The 21,139-nt window shown below is 38.9% G+C and overlaps 1 protein-coding gene across 1 annotated transcript in view; it reads left to right on the top strand.

Moving 5' to 3' along the window:
- Positions 1–21,139, top strand: part of LOC127575132 (protein eva-1 homolog A-like) — a 257,064-nt gene that overhangs the window by 195,848 nt on the left and 40,077 nt on the right. The window lies entirely within an intron of this gene.

Raw genomic sequence — 21,139 nt, 5'->3', positions numbered from 1 at the left:
CACATGCTTGAAATAGCATGCAAGCTCTCTCAGATCTGGGTGAAAGGTGGAGATAGACTATATGGGTGATTTACCATAGGATTAATGTCAATACTCAGGCAAGTATTGATATATAGAGCGCTTAGGCGCAAAGGAAGAGTTTGAAGAGAGAATGGAGCAAAGAAAATAAATTCCAAACCCCAAGGTCTGTCAGAGTAGCTGCAATGCAACTCGAGCAACTGCCATCTGATTCTGATTAAGGATCTGGTGGGGTCATTATAATTATAACGCTAGAATAAAAATAGTAATGTTTACGGGACCCAATAACAGCATTGGCGCAACTTGGGTATCCCACAAGTAATAAATTGATACCACAGATCATTTATGCTCAAGAGTGACGTATTGAAAGACCGGAGGGTGGCTAATGTTGCACCTTTATTTAAGAAGGGCTGCAAGGGCAAGCCAGGGAACTACAAGCCAGTGATCCTAACGTCAGTGGTGGGAAAGTTACTGGAGGGGACTTTTTGAGACTGGATCTATCTGCATTTGAAAAGGCAAGGACTGATTAGGGATAACCTGCTTGGCTTTGTGCATGGGAAATTGCACCAAGCTCAGTTTTTCCTCTTGGCCCCACTCCATCCAATATCCTGGCTGTGTTTGGGATGAACAGAACTTCATTTTTCACCATATTTGTGTCTTGCCTGAATCTACCCCAGTTATGCTGCACCTCTAGCCAATATATAGCTGGAATGTTCCTGTGCTTCCAAAGAAAATAAAAGTCATTTGCTGAGAGATTGGAGTTCACCTTAAATGAGCACTGCACATAGCACTAGGTCATCTGCAAAAAAATTGGGGAAAGCTCAGTTTGAAAAAATATTAGGGTGGCTTTCACCCTAAGTTATGCAGCAAAATTTTACCTGCCTGATTCCTGATGGCAACAGGCTGCAGAGATTGCAGCTGTTGTCTTTTTGTTGTATTGAACCCTGGAAAGCAACACAGATCTTATAAAAGGGTGAGGAAAAATATAGGGGTAGGAGAATGGAGGAATGCAGTGTTCTCCTGAGTAACTAGGCAACCCCATCCACTAGATCAATGTGCCCATTAAGTATTGAGCAATTACTTCAAGAAAATCATCTCTCATTCTTTTATACTCTTGAGTACAGGCCCAACTTGTTCAACTTGTCTTATACAGAGGTGAATAACATAGAAATGTTAGAGTTATTTTCAGCAATGTTTGTGGACAAAAATGCAGCACAGAAAATGAATCAGGCAGAGGCTGTATGCAGATCATCAATGTCACAGTGAGGACTTTTAATTTGTGTCTCTCTGCTGACTTGCTGCAGGATTTGTCCTTATTTTACAGTGATTTTTAAATGCAGGTCGTACATTGCACCTATAACAACTGTTTCCCATCACGAACAGCAGAAATGGGTGCAATGCACCAAATGACATCACTAGACGCATATCAGAAGCCAGGAAAACATCAAAGGTAAATTGCCCCAGAAGTCTGTCCTAATCATTCTGGAATTGCTAATACTTGCAATGTCCTTGTCCTGATGGACGTCATCCTAGTGTTTCAAAATAAATAGCTGGTGAGATAGTTGATGTCTTGCTTTTAATTTTCTAATACTCCCTGTATTTGGGGAAGGTTCCATTAGATTAGAAAATAGCAAATGTAATTTGTTTATTCAAAAAAGGAGGGAGACAAAGTAGGAAACTACAGGCCAGTTGGTTTAATATTTAAGAACATAAAAAGCAGAAGGCCATTTGTCCTTTTGAGATTGCACCACCAATTAATATGATCATTGGCTGTTCTGATCTTGGCCTGAATACCACTTTTTCTCCCTGTCTCTGTCTCAATATTACTTGACTCCTTGTGGTTTAAATGTCTGCCACTCTCTACTTGAATACATTCAATGATTCCACTTTCACAGCTGTCTGGGGTAAACAATTCCTAATATTCACTAGCCCTTGAGAGAAGAAATTCCTCCTCATCTCTGTCTTATTCTCATTCTGAAACTAGGTCTCCAAGTTCTAGATATTTCCCCTTAGGGGTAGCATCTTCTCAGCATCCATCTTGTAAAACCCCCTATGAATCTTAAATACTTCAAGAAGATCACCTCTCATTCTTCTCTTCTCTAATGAGTACAGGCCCATGTTGTTTAACTTGTCTTCGTACCTCCTTCATTCCAGGAATCAACCCAGTGAACCTTCTCTGTATTGCCTCTATCCTGGGGAAGATATTAGAAGCTATTATTAAAGTTAAAGAAAGACACTTGGAAAATTCAAGGTGATTTGGCAAAGGCAGCATGGCTTTGGACAATTTATAGGACATAAAGTAAGGTGTGCCTCAGATAAAGGGAAGTGGTGGATGTACTGTATTTAGATTTACAGAAGGCTGTTTATAAGGTGCTACATCAAAGGTATTTGCAGAAAATAAAGTCCCTTTGTAGGAGATAACATATTGATGTGGATAGAAGATTGGCTGGCTAACAGAAAACAGAGAGTTAGGTGTAAATGGGTCTTTTTCTGGTTGGCAAGCTGTAATGAGCGGTGTGCCACAGGGATCAGTGCTGGAACCTGAATTTTTTTACAATGTATATAAATGACTTGGATGAATACACTGAAGACATGGTTGCTAAAAGGCTGGTGTGCAGGAACAGCAAGTTATTATAAAAGCTAACAGAATGTTATGTTTTATTGTTTGGGGAATTGATAATAAAAGTAGGAAGGTTATACTTCAGTTACCTAGGGCAATGATGGAACCACATCTGGAGGACTGTGTACAGTATTGATTTCCTTAATTAAGAAAGGGTGTTGATGTGTTGAAAGTAGTTCAGAAACGGTTTCCTAGACTAGTACCTGGAATGGGTGAGTTGTCATACGAGGGAAGGTTGGATAGGCTAGACTGTATCTTGCGGAGTTTAGAAGAGTAAGAGGTGACTTGATTAAAGCAAATACTATCCCATGGGGACTTGACAAGGTGGACATGGAGAGGATGTTTCCTCAAGTAGAACCTAAAACTAGCAATAACTGTATAAAATAAGACAGAGGAAACTTTCTTTTCTGTCAGAGGGTTATGAATCTTTGCATCTCTCTTCCTCAAAAATAGTCATAGATTGTGCTTCCACCACTCTAGATAAGCAAGGGTGTGAAAGGTTACCACAGAGATGAGAGGATAAGAGTTGAGGTTGTAATCAGGACAGCTGTGATCTTAGTGGAGCAGACTTGAGGGGCTGAGTAGCCAATTCCTGTTCCTAATTCATGTTTTCATATGTGCAAAACACATGTTTTAAAAAAAGTGCACAAGTATGTCCAAATTTCTAGGCAAATCTGTTTAAAGAGAAATTCTTATATAATTTGATTTGAAATTTCTTTGCAAGGTTCATTTGTGAAGATGGGAGAAGAATCCATTTGCCAAACCTGTCATTTCCTGATCCCTTATTATTTCAGCCCATTTATCTCTTCATTGACCTAATATTTCACATTCCAATCAAACTGAAATATTTCTTTAGACTTTTTTCTTGTCACCTATGGTGCATCCACTACTCATTAACTCCTGAAAGATTTTAGTTGTTCTCAACTGATTCTGGTCCTTAGAACTATGATTCTATGATTGTGACATTTAAGATACTTCTATTGCTGGATTGCATTGGCTAAAAGAGGTCTGTGGTATATTAATAAAAATGTCCATAGTTATAGCCAGACTTTGAACTAAGACGCAAATGATGATGATGATATTGAAAAACACCATTATTGAAGATTCAAAGTATGTGTATTTCTGCCATCTTTGATAATCCATCGTAACCACCAGCTTTGCAAACAAGAATTTCTAGCTATAAATTTGTAGTGACAGAGACATTTATCTTCAATAAAATTGACAGAGAAACTAACTTTGCCAGAGTGCTTGAAATGATGAGGGTAGATAATTGTGGAGGTATAGGGATGATTCAATTAATTCTTTCTAGTGGGAACTGAATCTTATTTACCACAAATCCATAAAAACAATCCATCCTTTCATGAATTAAAACCATGTCAGGATTACAGTAGTGTTTGGTTGGAGGGGGTGGGGGGTGTCTGTGTATATCGTTGAGATCAGTATGGATTTTGCTGTGAAGTGTTCCTGGTTGGATGAAATTGCTTTCTGAAACTCAGTGACAAAATTCACAAAGACTGACACCTCAATTGAGTGAAGAGCAGTGCCAAATCTTTCAAAAAAATTTCAAAGCACAATTCAGCAGTTTCGAGATAAAAAGAAAGAAAATCAATGGTGAAGTTCAAATCTGTGTCTACTGTGTCATATCAGGACCTTGTGAGATTAGTTGCTCAGTCAAAATTATTTCACTGTCAAAGTATAATCAATACTTGAGGTTTGATAAGGTGGACCAGCAAAAGACACATTTTAGGCACTTTTACGTATTGGAGTGCAGCTGGCTGCACACATGCATGTCTCCACTGTAAATCATTCAAAGGAGAGTAAACCAATCACCAATAAACTCATGAAAATGTGTCCTGAAAATATATTGTGCAATGGAGCCTAAGAAACAGTTCCTTGGGATTGAAGATGGTTTGCTTTCTTTCCGGAGAATTTTGAGGTTACAGATGGGAACAATATGGGAAATGCAGATTCTTCCACAGACAAGCAGGAGATGCCTGAACAGGGTGAATTGATGAGTAGTTTGTGAGGTGATGCACTCCTTCCACTGGTTAAATTGGGCCTCTGGGTGGAATCAAGGTTTTCAATGCCACCACTTCTCCACGTAGAATGGTCATGGGCCAGGGATTTGCAGGAGGGAGTGCAAATGTTGCTCTTTTTCAAGAAGTCTTTGAGTATATCATTGAATCTATTCCTCTATCCAGCCAGCAGCCTCTTCCCAAGGCAGAGCTCAGAACAGTGTGTTCCAGGAGTCAAGTGTTGGGTATGTAAATGCAAGTGGAGCTGACTGAGTGTAATTAGGGCCTAAATGCTGGGGACATTGGTCTGTGAGAGCACACTGACATTGGTTCACTTTTCCTCCCAGCACTGGTAGTGTTTTTCCATTGCTGTGAGATGCCTGCTGTAAGCTAATCCACATCTCGGGAGCATTTAGGAAGACGGGGATCACTGAGCTGGGTTTTTTCTCACTTGGCAAAAGGCTGTGCTGGCAGACTGGTGAAGTTCATCATCAACGTCTGCTTTTGTTAAGAAAAGGTATGGGAAGTGGTTCAGGTTTTCTGGGGTCTTGCGATGAACATTTGTTTTCAGAGATTGGTGTTGTACTATGGGGGTGGGTTGGTAGAAGTTTTGCAGACCCTTCCTCTCTACTCGTATGCTTTAGTGAATGAGTCGATGATGACTTGGAGCCTGGCCTTGAATGTGCGCAAAAGCAAGCATTATCTGTGGACTGCACGTTCCCTATTGTGGTTGGTTTGATCTTGATTCTGGTGCAGGAATTGACTGTACTGAAAGTTAGAATCTCATCTTCAACCCATCCATGTCTGAGTTTAATATAACTGGACTGGAAGGAGGACAACTACTCTGCTCCCAGGAGGTGGATTAGAAACTCAGATATTTTTAATGAGGCTGACTGCCTCATAATCACTTTAATTTATTCCCTTACTGGCTGGGTGTCTAGACCCTGGGAGATTTGATAATTGAAGGGAAATGTGGACTGCTGGACCTAGTTACTAGATTGAGTGCACTTGCTTCACCAACCCCTCTTGGATGGACATGCTTCGACACCATGCCTTTGATCTTCAATTATCATGCCTGATCTTTTTGACCTCACCTGACTAACCATAATCTAACCCTTCTTATCTCCTGCATTATTCCTATAATCTTCCCTCTGCTCTGAACTACAAACTACTTTCAGACCTTCAATTTATGGTTTTCCCACCATAACAGTAACTGGCATTTATAATTTGCCTTTAACATAGCAAACAATCCAAGCAGCTTTCCAAAATTTGACACTGAAATGCACAAGGGGACATAAGGATAAATTGTCACCGGCATGCATAATGAAGTAGATTTAAAATTGCCTTGGAAAGGAGGGAAAAAGTGAAGAGGTTTACGACACAGATTTAAAGCAACTGGTAGGCGGATTGGACGGGATTGGAAGAAAGCTTCAGATATGTGACAGGGGTCTTGGGATAAGTAGTGTAGGGATCTTGAACTGTTTTGTCAGAAAGGGTGATAAGGGCAGAAACTCTCATCACGTTTAAACAGAATTTGGACGAGTATTTGAAGAGCTGTGACCTGCAGGTCTTTAGACCAGGAGAAGGAAAGCGGGATTAGATTGAGCAACTCTTTTTTTTATAACCAGCATGAACGTGTTGAGCTGAATGGCCTTCTGAACTGTAAATCTTCTATGATTCTAAAGTCTGCACCATTGTACTTTTGACAGGTTGTACAGTACAGCACAGCTTAGGAGGAGATTGGAATCATTTTATAAGATTTGAAATACTATTGATGTCATATTGATGTCTTTCCTTGTAATTGTTGTGGTCAGCTGTTTCCTTTAACTGCTGCAGTCTCTTCAATGAAGCTACTTCCCAGGATATTTATCGAACAACAGTGACGGAGTATTTCCAAGTCAAGGTCACATGTGTTTTGGAGGTAGTGTCACTCCCATTCTCCTGCTTTTGCAAATAATAAATATTGTAGGTTTGAGAGGTGCTGTTGAATAAATCTTGGCAAGTCACTGTAGTACATTTAGTATAAAGTACACACTGCAGCTATCACTGCAGCAGTGACAGAAGGAATGACTATTTATGGTGTTGGTTGGGATACCAATCAGGTAGGTACTTTGCTTTGGATCTTGTTGAGTTTGAGTGTTGTTGAAACTGCATTCATCCTGGCAAACATCCTCCTGACTTGTGTCTTGCAGATGGTGGAAAAGCTTTGGAGGGTCTAGAGGTAAGTTGCTCACCACACAATACTAGCCTCTGACCTGCTCTTGTATTGTTGATTTGGCTGGTTTGATTAAGTATTTGGTCAATGGTGATGATTCCCTATCCCAGGTTGTTGCTGATTGGAGATTGAAGGGCAAGGGTAGGTGGATGAGGACTGTCACCTGTTGGAAATGGTAATTCTGTGGTAGTTGTGCTGTAAGTCGTATCCTGTCACAAATCAGTCCATGCCCGAAAGCTCACACAGGCTTTTTGCAGGCATGCTTCACTATCTGAGAAGGTGTGAATGGAACCGTATACTCTGCAAATTATAAGCAACACAGGTGCTTTGGACATTCTGATGAAAAAATATGATTGATGAAGTGGCTGAATATAGTTGAACCTATGACAGCTGCCCTAAGAAATGCCAATAACTCCTGTGGTTGAGATGGTTGATCTGTAACATATGCAATCATCTTTCTTTATGTGAGGCCCGATTCTAGCCAGCAGGAGACTTCTCCCCTGTTTCCCATTACTTTTAGTTTTACCACGGCCTTATTGATGCCACATTTGGTCTGATGCCTTATGATGTCACTCTTGCATCATCTTTGGAATTCAGCTGGGTTTATTCTTGGACCAAAGCTGTAATGAAATCTGGATCCAAGTAGTCTTGGTGGAATGCTAACAGTATGTCATTGTGGATGTGATTGGTGAGGAAGCTTTACCTGATAACATTGTAAACTATGGCTTCTGTCACGTTACTGATGATTGAGAGAAGGCTAGTGGGGGTAGTAATTAGCCAGTTTGCAATTGTGCTGCTTTATATGGACAGGAATAACCTCAGCCCTTTTATGCCTATTGAGTAGATTCAAGTGTTTTGAATTATCTGGCTAGTTCTGGAAAGCAAATCTTCAGTGCTCTGAGACCCACATTCTTTCCTATATTGTATATGCAGGCTTTCCTTAATATGTGACATGAATTGGCTGAAGACTGGCTTCTGTGATATTGGGGAGGCAGAAATAGATAATTAACCTGACACTCCTAGCTGAAGATGATTGCACATGATCCTTATCTAAAGCACTCATTGACAATTGGCACGTCAACAACGTGCCAATTAAGACATTGACATCTCAGTTTTAACTATGGAGGCACAAGAGACTGCAGATGCTGGAATCTTTTGGAGGAACTCAGTGGGTTAAGCAGCATCAATGGGAGGAAAGGAATTATTGATGTTTCAGGTTGAAACCTTGCATCAGAATGGATTGCATATTCCTTTCATCTACACAGATCACAGATGCTTCTCGGCCCACTGAGTTCCTCCAGCAGATTGTTTGTTGCTCATTTTTAAGTATATCTGGTTCTGTTCCTGGTGCCTTCTACCAAACACTTTATTGATCCAGGGCTTATAAACTTGGCTTGATGGTATTGGTAGAATAAGGAATCTGTCAGCTTTGAGCTTAGGGATTGTGGTAGAATGTAATTGTGCTACTACTATCATTAATGACTGATATTGGCTTGTTATTTCCAGATGTCTTAACTTAGCCAAATGTAGTTTCATTTCAAGGGAGTCAAAAATGTTTTGAGATGCAATCCATCTTTCCCACCTTGACCTTGGTGCACAAATCTTTAATAATTAGAAATCATTTTATAATTAATCCATTTATTACATTGGTACATAACCTAACACTAAGTATTTGTTTCTGGAAACCAGAGTGCTAATTAAATTAGATCTAAAATGGGTGCTTGCGTATGGCATGTTCATTGGCCAAGCACCAATGAAGTAATACACTCTTATTGGCCAAATAAATGTGAGCAATATGACTGTACACATTTGATAAGCTGGTAGGTCTTATGATATTTTAGTAAAAATATTCTCTTCCTGCCAAGAACACTATAGAACACTCTGCAGGGTAGAGCTAAGTGGATGCCAGTGTACAGTTTTTCTCTCTGTATCCATAACATCTCAGTACTACTACTCAATGTTTGAAATATAAAATTAAATTTTGAACTTTTAATTTTTATGTACGTAATAAGAGTGATATCTTGAATTTGCCTCTTTTAATATATTCATGTTGTAACTCTAGAATGCTGTGTAATGGGATAAAGAATGTATTCCACCACTAACTGTAACCCATGCAGAGTATTCATGCACTGTTATTCTTGAATATGGTGAAAAGTCTGTCGTGCCTATTCAAGCACATTTAGCAGACACTGAGAGTGACACTAAAAACAATCAAACCAGTCACAATTTAAAAGGAATCTGTCTCCTGTCACTCCCTGGACTTCAATCACTGAAAGCTATTTTTTGATTGCATTTTAATTGATTCAAGAGTGTGGGAGGACAGATTGGAATGTGACAGATGCTGTTCCCCAAGGGAGACTAAAATATTCTTTGAGGCAGCAGGCTCTGCACGTCTGATGTTAAGCGTTCTTTCTTGTCATGTTACAAGAGCTTTCTAGTTAATATGATGGTGTAAAGTATTGCCTGAGTGATGGAAAAACATCTGTCAATCTTTAGTTTTGCAGCCCCAGCATTTTAAAGTTTGTTGCTAGCTGGCATGGAAACTTTATATTTAATATAGTTTCCAGGAAAGACTGAAGTGATTAACTTTCACCTTTATACAAATTAATTAGTCTGTCTGTATTTGCCATGCCCTTGTTTATCCTTCATTTAATTTGTTATATTCTAATTCAGTGTATCTGGATCACAGAACACAAGAGCTACACTCCCAATGGAGCTCTGGGCAAGAGACTAGATAGAACTTCTACTCTGAGGCAGGACTCACTTCAGTATTGTTCTGTGTGGTGGTGGATTATTGAAGTTCCCCTAGTGAAGGATCTGAAGGCTTTAATATAAAGGAAACAAAAGGCTTATAACATCCATGCAGCTGATGAATTACAAAACCCACTTCCTCTACCTTTGGGTAACTGATATAAATGTATGCAGAAAAAGCTCACTAATCTTGCCTTTAAATTAACAAGCTTTTTGGTGACATCTTCCAAAGGTCTCCAGACTTTTTGGTTATATGCATACATTCAACAAAGATCAGAAAAGTACTTTTCAATGCAATGTTTCCTTATGTAAGAATGTATAGAAAGTGTTAAATTTTTAATCTATAATGTTTAGTATCAATGGATGGTTACTTGTTGGCGTTGAGTAAAAGCGATATTGGTCATAACATTTACTGGATCTTTATTGAGAGATGACTGATCCTATCTGCTTTGTGTGCATTTAATTCTTTGATTGCATGATCAATTTAGTTTCTACTGAAGTCTCCTCACCATCACAGAAGCCTCTCTGCAGCCAATTTGATTTGCATCATACGATATCAAGAAATGCAGGGGGTACAGCAAAACTGTGGGATTAGATTGTATTCAAGTTGTAGTACTGAAGATGCTCCAGATCTAGCTGTGCCTCTAGCTAATATGTTCCAGCATACTGAAATTTACTTGGCACTGTGCAAAATTTCCCAAGTATATGCTGTTCACCAAAAGCATGAGTAATTACCACCCAGTCAGTTTACTCTCAATCAGCAGCATCTGATACCTACATAAGGCATTGGTATTCAAGTTACGTTTGAGTTTCACCAAGACCATTTGGCTCCGGACCTCATCAGAGCCTTGGGTTCAAACATCAATCAAAGAGCTGAATTCCAAAGGGTAGGTTTGAGAGTGTCTGTTGCTGACATCAAGGCGGCATTTGACCTAACATGGCATCTAGGAGCCTGAATAAAACGGAAGCCAGTGAGCATTAAGGGGAAATCTCTCCAATGGTTATAATTATATCTTACTCAAAAGAATAATGTTATGATTGTTGGAAGTCAATTACCCAAGGACTTCACTTTAGGTGTTCCTCAGGGCAGTGTCCTAGGCCCAACTGTCTTCTAGTGCTTTGTCAATATTGTTCTTTCCATGTTACGCTAAAAGAGGGGATGCTTGTTGATGATTGCATTATGTTAAGTTCCATGCACAATGTTGTATTCCATTCACAATTCGTCAGCAAATGAAGGAGTTGATATGCATTGGGACCTAAGCAAATTCAGGCATGGGTTTGGAAGTATCAAGTAATATTCATATCACAGTGCAAAGTAATATGTAATAACCACATCCAACAAGAGGGTCTCTAACACCTACCCTTGCATTCAGTGGCATTGTCATTGCTGAATCCCCTACCATCAACACCATTGACCAGAAATTCAATCATTGTGGCTACAAAAGCAGGTTGGAGGCTTGGTAAACTATAGTGAGTGATTTACCTTCTGACACCCCAAGGCATGAGTCTGGAGTGTGATAGAATGCACTGCATTTGATGTATAAGTGAGCTCCAACAACTGTCAAGAAGCTCAATAACAACCAGGACAAAATAGCCCACTTGCTTGGCACCTAACCACTACCAGAAACATTAATTCCCTACACCCTGGTGCAGATTTGGCAGCCATGTATACCATCTACAAATGTTTGGTATTAAGTTGCCAAGGCTACTTCATCAACACCTCCCAAACCTCAACCTCTGCCTCCAAGAGGAACAAAGGCAGAGGTGTGAGTTGCCATCCAAATCGCACATCATCCTTGGTCCTTCATCATCACTGGGTCTAAATTCTGACTTTATCCACCAGCACTATTAGAATACCTTCACCAGGATTGCTCACTACCACCTTTTTGAGGGCAACAAATGCTGGCCTTACCAGCAGCTTCCACATCCCAAAAATTGAACGAAAATAATTATTAGGAGTAATCTATAATAGAATGTCTAATGTTATTTTGTGGCTTTTAACTTTGAACTCCTCAGTATTGACTGTTCTCCAATTTGTCGTCATCCATAAATTTAGAAATTACATTATTGATTCCAGATTCTAAATTATAAAAGCAGTAGTCTCAGCACTGATCCCTGTAGATTAACATGAACCACCTTGTTCCACTGTGAATAGCTACTCTTTACACCCACTCTCTGCTTCTATCTTGAAGTCAGGTAGCAATCTGTTCTGCTATATGTTCCCTGACTTTGCATTTTTGACTTCATTCATTAACCTATTTTAGGGTATCTTATTGAAGGCTTTTTGAAAATTCAGATAATGCAGTAGATGTAATTTATCAGTATCTACACTCTGAATTGCCTTTTAAAAAGGAACAGTGTTGCCTGACCAGTCTTATAGTCATTTTGAAATCCATGCTGACTATTTATTATTATCTTTCCCTTAATAAAAATTCTTCTCTTTGCTTTGTAATGGGAATTTAATTATTTTTCCTATCACTGTTATTAAGCTGACTGGTCACATGAAGAATATACAGCAATGAAAGAGCAACAGATATGGGGCTATATTGGATCTAGAGAGCATTTAAGATCATCCTTAAAATCCACCTTTTTTGATAGTTTCTAGTCGGTCAACGTTTTCTTCTTTGGCTAGGTATCCCATAATTTCTTGTCTGAAGAGGATAAATTACTGGATTAAAGAAACTATATAAATGATGGTAACGGGTCTGCTGTGTAGAATTGGCAGCTTTTTCCATATTTAATATTTTCTCATGTAGTTGCATTGAGAGCTTTCTGCTGGCAGCTTTTTGCAATGGACTTTTCAACTGGGAGTTACCTTCTGTTGCTAGGAGGACAGTTCATGCTCCGCTGATTTCTCCAGCTAGAAATGCATCAACAGTTTGGCTCTCCCTGGGGAGAATCCTCCATTGTGCTGCAATGAGACAGCTCAAACTACTTTCATTTCTCCTGCAAATGTTGAAAATGCACCCAATTAAGCAGATGCCAGAGCCCTTTAAATTTTCATCAACCTTGTTCCTCTTCTATCTTCTTCCTCACCTCACACACACGAATATTTTAATCACATTGTGAATATGAATAAACAAATGTAAAGGATACACATGACACAGCTCCTGTTGAATTTTTAACAATTTCTGTACTTCTGCTGAAAGGTAACTAATTGTAGGCAAAATTTACTTAGTTTGTTTGAAAACGTTATTTCTACGTAAGTGTGATGGGAACAGGAATAAACATCCCTGTATGGGATGCAGTAATAGAAGAGAGACTGAGGTTTTCCTGTTGAGGAAGTAAATGAAGGAAATGCCATACGAGAAAATAGAGGGGATGAGGGTGATGTGTGGTAAGTTCCCTATTGAAAAATGGATGATAAAGAATAGAGACTTATGAAAGTTGAGTATCTAGTATTCTCCTTTTAAAAAAAGGATTATATTTTTGCTCTCTGGCAATCCAAGGAGGGGATAATAATGTTCTATACTTTACTCAGTTTAAAAATTTCAAGAACATTACAAGTTTGGATTCTGACTGTCAAATTATTGAAGGTGTTAAATCTAAGTATAAAATTCAGTTTAAGGGCTTCATCCTGTTGTTTCAGCCTGACTTGCATCCTTTCCCAGCATTTGCAGAACCCACATTTATTTGACTGGTGCACATAAAACTTCAACACAAACATTAGCTGAATAAACACTGACATTTAATGACATTCAGTAAACAACGCGAATGACAACCCTCACTGCTGATCTCTGGTAGCATGATGCACATGAGGGCAAATATGCCTGGCTGATTTTTTTTAATGCAAACTGTGTAGAGACCTAGGTAATGGGTCAGAAATTTAAAATTTCTGGAATTCTGCTGCCCCAAATGCAGTTGGGCAAAATCACAGACTTTCTACTGATTGGCAGGAATATGGTCTTTTTTTTAATGGTCTCAGCTGACTTCTACATTTTCAAGGGAACTTCAGTATCATGCATCTCAATTGCCCCCTCAGCAGAAGAGATGTCCACACAAGTTTCTCTGTGCAAACTAATCCTTGGATCTACTTGAATTTCTGTGAAATAATTTTCTGACAACAATCACCTTTCCTGTCAAAGGATCATAATCTTTCAAAAAAGGCCTCAGCAGAACTCAGGGACAGTTGGTTGCTAAAAGTTCCATTTACAGGAGCGGAATAGGTGAAATTCTTATAGTAACCATGGACTCCTACAAACATATAACTTTGATGTTGGAAGGAAGTATAAAAGTGATGTCCATCCCCTACTCCTAATAACGGGAAAATGAAATTCCTAAAATGCCATTTGATATTCCAGTAGAATTGTTCCACTGCATTCTTTAATCCCTGTTCTAGAAAACTATGGATTTCTCACTTAGATAAAGGCCCATGCTTTGGGTGTAAATATCTTAGAATAAATTTAGAATAAGTGCTCGTAGTATCTGCTTCCATCACCTGAATCTGATTTTATGGATGCAGAGAAAAATTGTGTCTAGAAATCAGCGATCCTATTTTGTTGTTATGCTCTCTTCTCCCTCCTCCCATCTGGCAGAAGATACAAAAGCCTGAAAGCACGTACCACCAGGCTCAAGGACAGCTTCTATCCCGCTGTTATAACACTATTGAATGGTCCCCTAGTACATTAAGATGGATTCCTGACCTCACAATCTACCTTGTTATGACCTTGCACCTTATTTGTCTACCTGCACTGCATTTTCTCCACATTGTTTTACCTTGTACTACTTCAATGCACTGTTGTAATGAATTGATCTGTATGAATGGTACGCAAGACAAGTTTTTCCTCTGTACCTCGATACATGCGACAAATAATCAACCAACTTACCAATTTAGCCAGTAAAATGAAAGTGGTAGAACAACTCTAAACGACACTCAATAACGTGATGATTGATATTGAGCTGCATTTTAAAAAATGATCCCAAATGAAGAATATAAAAGAAACATTAGTTATATTTCTTTCTTGTATTATTGTTTTCAGTTAGTAAGTGACATCAGGGAAGCATCCAAAAATGAAAATGTTTGAAAGCTTTAACTGTTTTAAATATTTAAAATTCAGTAGCTTTTGCTCAATGTATCTATTTTCTACACTGTTATATGATGTAAGTGTTGTGACACAATTCTTAGAATGTAAGTCTTTATGCGACCTGTATTGTTCTATTAACCAATGTGTTTGCAAAGTAAGCAGTAATTCTACCGAACACATTGGTCCGTGCAGGCCCTTGTTCCAAAGTGTACAGTACAGACCATCAGTCTATCTATAAGTGGCCTTTTTATGATATCCTGAATAATGGAATAGATTGGTTTGCTTTGCAGAACTAATCACCTTCCAGCCTTTTAAAATCAAGTTGCAAGAATGGTGGCAGTACAAATTGAATGGGGGAAAAAGCCAATATTAGGGCTAAAGCAAGCTACAATACTCCTCATAAAAATACAGAAGGGAATAGAATGGTCAAATAGATGAAAAATGAATTATAATGCTGAAATAATATTGCTGTTAGGAAATGATAATAAGTAGCTGAGTGTAGCTTGGTTATTGTATTGTGTGTATTTCTCTAGCCACTACATTTGCAATCTCAGTCATCTCATTGGGCAGTTTACCACAGAAGAGGGGAGAAATATTTGAGGGAGATTCCTGATGAGCTTCTTGGCATCATTGCTAAATTACTGATGCCTTTCTAGCTGGAGGAATCAGGCAAGCAAGGATTGCCCTCTTTGGAACAAAAAGCCACTCCCAGCAGAAAAGACTGGTACAATAAGCTGCCAGCAGAAGGGTAACAATTCAACATGGTTGATTACATGAAAGGTGAAAAGTATGATGATGCTGGAGGAACTCAGCAGGCTAGGCAGCATCTGTGGAGAAAAGCAGGTGGTCAACGCTTCGGGTCAGGACCCTTCAGGACTGAAGATAGGAGAAGGGGAAGCCCAATATTTTCAGTCCTGAAGAAGGGTCCTGACCCAAAATGTTGACCGCCTGCTTTTCTCCATGGATCCTACCTGGCCTGCTGAGTTCCTCCAGCATCATCGTGTTTTTCATCTAGATTCCAGCATCTGCAGTCCTTTATTTCTCATGGTTGATTACACACAGAACAATGAGAGCCATGGCCTTAATTGGCCTATTTTGGACTGGCCTATGATTTATTGCATGTGGTTGCTGGAGCTAGGGAGTAAAAAGGATATTCATTAATATGGTTTTTCAGTCTTTGGGAATAAAATATTCTTTGTTTACTCTTTTTGAAGTTTGCTTAATAAACACCGGGCAAAATATTGTGACAAATTTCTATTGGTTCTATGAAGGTTAGGAGCATTTTCTAAGTTCAGGATTGAAAGGAATCTTGGTAGTCTCCCTCCACTCCCTAACTTGTCAATCGCATTTACCTAATTATCTTGTCATCTGTGAATGATATTTATTAGTTTAACTGCAGCTATTTTGAGCTCAATGAGAACCACCTGGGTATTCTTTCCTTTTCAGACTATGTCAGGAAACAGAAGCCCAATTAAAACTGACTACTCTAATTAATAAATATGGAAGATATTTAAGAGGATATAGTTGACCTTGAATATTTCTGTATCTTTCTTTGCCTCACTAGCTGCTTTTCTTTCTTTAGACAAAGACATTTGTCATTGCGAAAAGGTTGTGAGAGTTGTTTACTTGAGAAAAAAATTGGGAAGACTGCTGTGCAACAATTGAGTTATTTTTTGACGGACATGTTGTTAGCCCAACTATACAACCATTTGATGCATAATTTTATCAGTTAATTGGTGTGTATTTATAACTTTCTCTAACTCTTGGGAGGGTTGGCAGACACAGGAAAAGTTCAGGCTTCCTGAGTTGGTCATTGAAAGAAAAGAGACAATTTTAGCAAAATGCTTATAAAGCAAAACTGAATATTACAGTAACAAAGTTTCTTAATTATCAGCAACTGAATTACTGTAATAAAATAATTTACATAGATTTAAAAGGAATAAAATTAAAAATCCCCATTAAAATGCCCTTTTAACTTCACTTTGTTCCCCCACACCTCTTGTATTTTAATAATCCTTTACATTTTATTTCAATGCCACACAATCTTCCATTTTTAACTTTTTTCATTGAAGTTCAATGATTTTAACTGGGCTGCAATCACTTAGTTGACAGATTATGCAACATTCCTGGTGTAAACCCAAGTGGAATATTGGTGCCTTTAGGCACTGTTTCCACTGAAGTAATAATTAAAGGATTTATCGTCACAATGTTGTTGACAATGTCAGGCATTGACTTGTGAGTGAGTAGAATATTTCTTAAATCCAAGCTGTTAATCTTAAGGATAGAAGTCCAATTATTTGTCATTGATACCTATATTTTGCCAGGAGCAAATATTAATATTCATTATTGTTTAATGAGATTTTTAGTCTCCATAACAAACATTAAGATTCAAGGCATGATCTTTCTGATGGTTGGCTGATTTTCAGCCTGTCAAAATGTGACAATGCTAGACTTCATTATTAACAAGGCAAAAGGGAGTGTTAGAGTTAAGTTTAACTACAAAGCACACTAAAGAACACAGGAAAACAGAAGCAGGAGTAGGCCTCTCATTCCCTCAAACTTGCCCCACCATTCAGTATGATTGTGGCTGATCTATACTGGCTTCAACTGCTCTTCGATACCAGTTCTCAATTCCCCAAAAGAGCAAAGAGTGATAGCAAAAGACTTTACTGAACCAGCTATTCACAACTGCTTCATGGCAAGTTCATGCCATTACCAATAACAGTGCTATTTAAAGGTAATAGTACATGGAACCAGATCTGTTACTTTGCCCATACTCATTCAGTTAATCATCAGTTAAACTTTCTGTGATTAATTCAGTAATTTTAGATAATGAAGAGTATCATCTCTCATTTATTAAAATAGAGAATATTGAAAGTATCAGCAGGTAAAGCAGCTTTTATAGATAGAGAAACGGAGTAAACTTTTCAGATCAATAACCTTATATAAGAATGATTAAGTTTCTGAGAACCTGATGATTTTGCATTCGAACTGGTCAGTTCTGACACAGACTAGAAAGGTGATTACCTGAAATATTTAATTTATTGCCCTGAAGGCTGTAACATGCTGAGTCAGAAGATGAAATGTTAGATCTAAAGAACTGCAGATACTGGAAAATCTGGAATAAAAACAGAAAATGTTGGAAAAACTCAGCAGGTCAGGCAGCATCTGTGGAAAGAGAAACAGTTAACGTGTCCAGTCAAAGACACTTCATTGGAACTAAGAAAGAGAGAAAGCAAGTTTGTCTAAATAGCAGCGGAGGTAGGGAAGGGCAATGAGTGGAACAAAGGGAATGTCTGTATTAGAGTGAAATGACATAGTCATTAAATGGACAGTTAAGGTCTTTTGTCTGATTAATGTGTTGTTAACGTTGGGGTGATTTGTATGGTCTGGCCGACTGGGACATGCCCAGCAGACCAGAATAAACAAATGGAAGATAAACAAGGAAGAGAGGAAGGGCAAGTAAAAATGGCCAGTCCTAATACAGACAGAAAGATAGTTATATGAAGTTGGAGAATTCAATACCGAGTCCTGCAGATTGCAATGTCCCCAGATGAAAAATGAGGTTTTGTTCCTCATGAGGAGAGTAGCCAATGTTGTTCCTTTGCTTAAAGAAGGGCAATAAGGATAATCCAGGAAATTATAGGCTGGTGAGCCTTACATCAGTGGTAGGGAAGCTATTGGAGAAAATTGTTAAGGATAGGATTTACTCTCATTTGGAAGAGTGTGGCCTGGTTAGGGATAGTCAGCATGGGTTTGTGCAGGGTAGATCATGTCTAACAAACTGGATTGAGTTTTTTGAGGAGGTAGGGCAGTGGATGTTGTCTACATGGACTCTAATAAGGCACTTGACAAGGTGTCTTGTGGTAGGCTGATCCAGAAGAAAAAGTTGCATGGGATCCATGGTGACTTGGTAGTTTGGATTCAAAATTGACTTGACCACAAGATAGAGCGTAGTGGTGGAAGGGTGTTATTCTGACTAGAGGTCTGTGAGCAATGGTGTTCCACAGGGATCAGTGCTGGGACCTCTGTTGTGTGTGATATGGGCAGATTAGTAAGTTTTCAAACAACACAAAAATTGGTGGAATTGTGGATAATGAAGGTGGTTGTTAAAGAATACAGTAGTACATAGATAGTTACAGATATGGGCAGAGAAATGGCAGATGGAGTTTAATCCAGGCAACTGTGAGGTGTTGCTCTTTGGGAGGGGAAAGCACACAGTAAATGATAGGACACTTGGGACCACTGATGTAGTGGGATCTGGGGGTGCAAGTCCATAGCTCATGAAAGTGTCAACACAAGTAGATAGGGTAGTAAGGTATATTGCCTGCTTGCCTTCATCGGTCAGGGCATTGAGTACAAGAATCAGGAAGTCGTGTTGTAGCCGTATAAAGCTTTGGTTAGGCTGCATTTGGAGTATTCTGTGCAGTTCTGGCGGACCCATTATAGGAAGGGTGTGGAGGCTTTGGAGAGGGTGTAGAAGAGGTTCACCAGGATGCTGCCTGGTTTATAGAGTATTAGCTATAAGGAGAGATTGAACAAACTTGGATTGTCTTTTCTGGAACAACAGAGGCTGAGGGGAGACCTCTGATATAGGTTTATAAAATTATGAGAGGCATAGACAGGGTAGATACAGTCTTTTTCCCAGGGTGGAAATGTCAAATATTAGAGGGCATAGCTTTAAGACGAGAGGGGAAAAGTTTAATGGAGATGTGTGGGGTGTTTTTTTTTACACAGAGAGTGGTAGGTGCTTGGAATGTGCTGCCAGAGGTGGTGGTGGAATATGCAGAGAATGGAGGGATATGGACCATTTGCAGGCAGAAAGTTTTAGTTTAATTTGACATCATGGTCGACACAGACATTGTGGGCTGAAGGGTCTGTTCCACTGCTGTACTGTTCTATGTTCCTTGAGCTTACGTTGGGCCTCGTTGTATCAGTACAGGAGGCCACAGACAGAGAGGTAAGAGTGGGATAGTGAATTAAAGTGGAAGTTTAGGGTCAAGATTGAGCTCCTGTGAAATGAGTCCAAAGTGATCACCCATTCTGCGTTTAGTTTCTCCGGTGCAGAGGAGGTCACATTGCGAACACCGAATGCAGTACACCATGTTGGAGAAAATGCAAGTGAATCACTCTCTTACCTGGAACAAATGCTTGAGTCCATGAATGGTGGGAAGGGAAGAAGTGCAAGGATGGATATTGCACCTCCCGTGGTAGCACTGGATAGTGCCATATGACAGGGAGTAGTAGCTGGAGACAGAAGAGCAGACCAAGGAGCTGTGAAGGAGCAATCCCTTAGAAATGCTGAAAGATGAGATGCTGTTCCTCAAGCTTACAGTATGTTGGGCTTCATTAGAACACTGTAAGAGGCCAATGATAGAGAGGTCAGAGTGGAGAACTAATTTCTCTGTTTGCCTTTAATCCTCTATAAAGTTGTTGCATTGAAGAATGGCTTCAGATGTACTGGTGAACATGGAAACAACACAAATAAAATGCAACCCAAATATTATTACAAATGTTAATGCAATTCTTCTCAGGGCATCAAAGACTGCACAAGTTACCCAGAGAAAAGCTATACAATAATTATCTTTGCATGAGAATGTTGGCACGGATTATCAAGCTTTCTTTAAGCAGAAGTTATAAATGTAAGTTGTTTTTTATTGATAAAAGAACTGGGGTGTCTTTTGTTGGTTGATGTAGCAAGGATCTTAGGAACTACAAACAATATAGACCACACTGAATTCTTTTCCATAAACCACTCTTGTTTTAAAACTTCAGGCTGTTTCAATTAAGATTGATCCACAAATATGTGACAGAAGAAACGTGTGTAAGAATTTATTTTTTTTTAAACAGATTACTGCATATTGAGTATGGAGCCTTCCTAGAAATTTGAGTGTTGCAATAGCAAATCATAGATCAGTTTTGTTTTATTCTGGGAGTCAGTTTGTCACAACTGCCTATGTCCGCCAAGGAAAAAAGTGTAGTATGTCTTTGAATGAAGCAAATGAAGCATATAGGTATGCCATTTCACGTAGAATTGAGTATTTGTTTGAGGTATGAATGAACTGAGTGTTTTCAATGTATGACCTGCAACATTTTTGCCATAAACCAGCTGGGGTTGAGGGTAACATTTGCCTCGGGGATGCTATTGATATCAATGCATGGCTTCAATCTGGAAGAGGGATCATGGCTTTATCAAAACCTACAAATAAAAGATAAAATCATAGTTTTTTTAATATTGTGCTGTTGAGAAAAGAATTTGGTAATTCTACGTACTTTCTGGGCTCAGAGATGGGCCATAACAATTCATTGTGCACAGTCATGTGTTATGAATCTTTTCTTTCCCCTCCACAGACCCTAACCTAATATATTCTGTGAGTGGTTCTGTCTCGATTTCAATCAGCACTTTTTGACTATGCAGTTACTTAAAAAAAAAATCATGTCAGCGATCCAAATTTGGATTCCAGTATTGATAATTTCCTGTTTCTGGCCTTGAACT

The sequence above is a fragment of the Pristis pectinata genome, chromosome 10, assembly GCF_009764475.1.
Source record: "Pristis pectinata isolate sPriPec2 chromosome 10, sPriPec2.1.pri, whole genome shotgun sequence".
NCBI classification, from domain to species: Eukaryota; Metazoa; Chordata; class Chondrichthyes; order Rhinopristiformes; family Pristidae; genus Pristis; species Pristis pectinata.
Note: the sequence above shows the minus strand (reverse complement) of the source record. Positions and strands in the feature narration are given on the sequence as shown.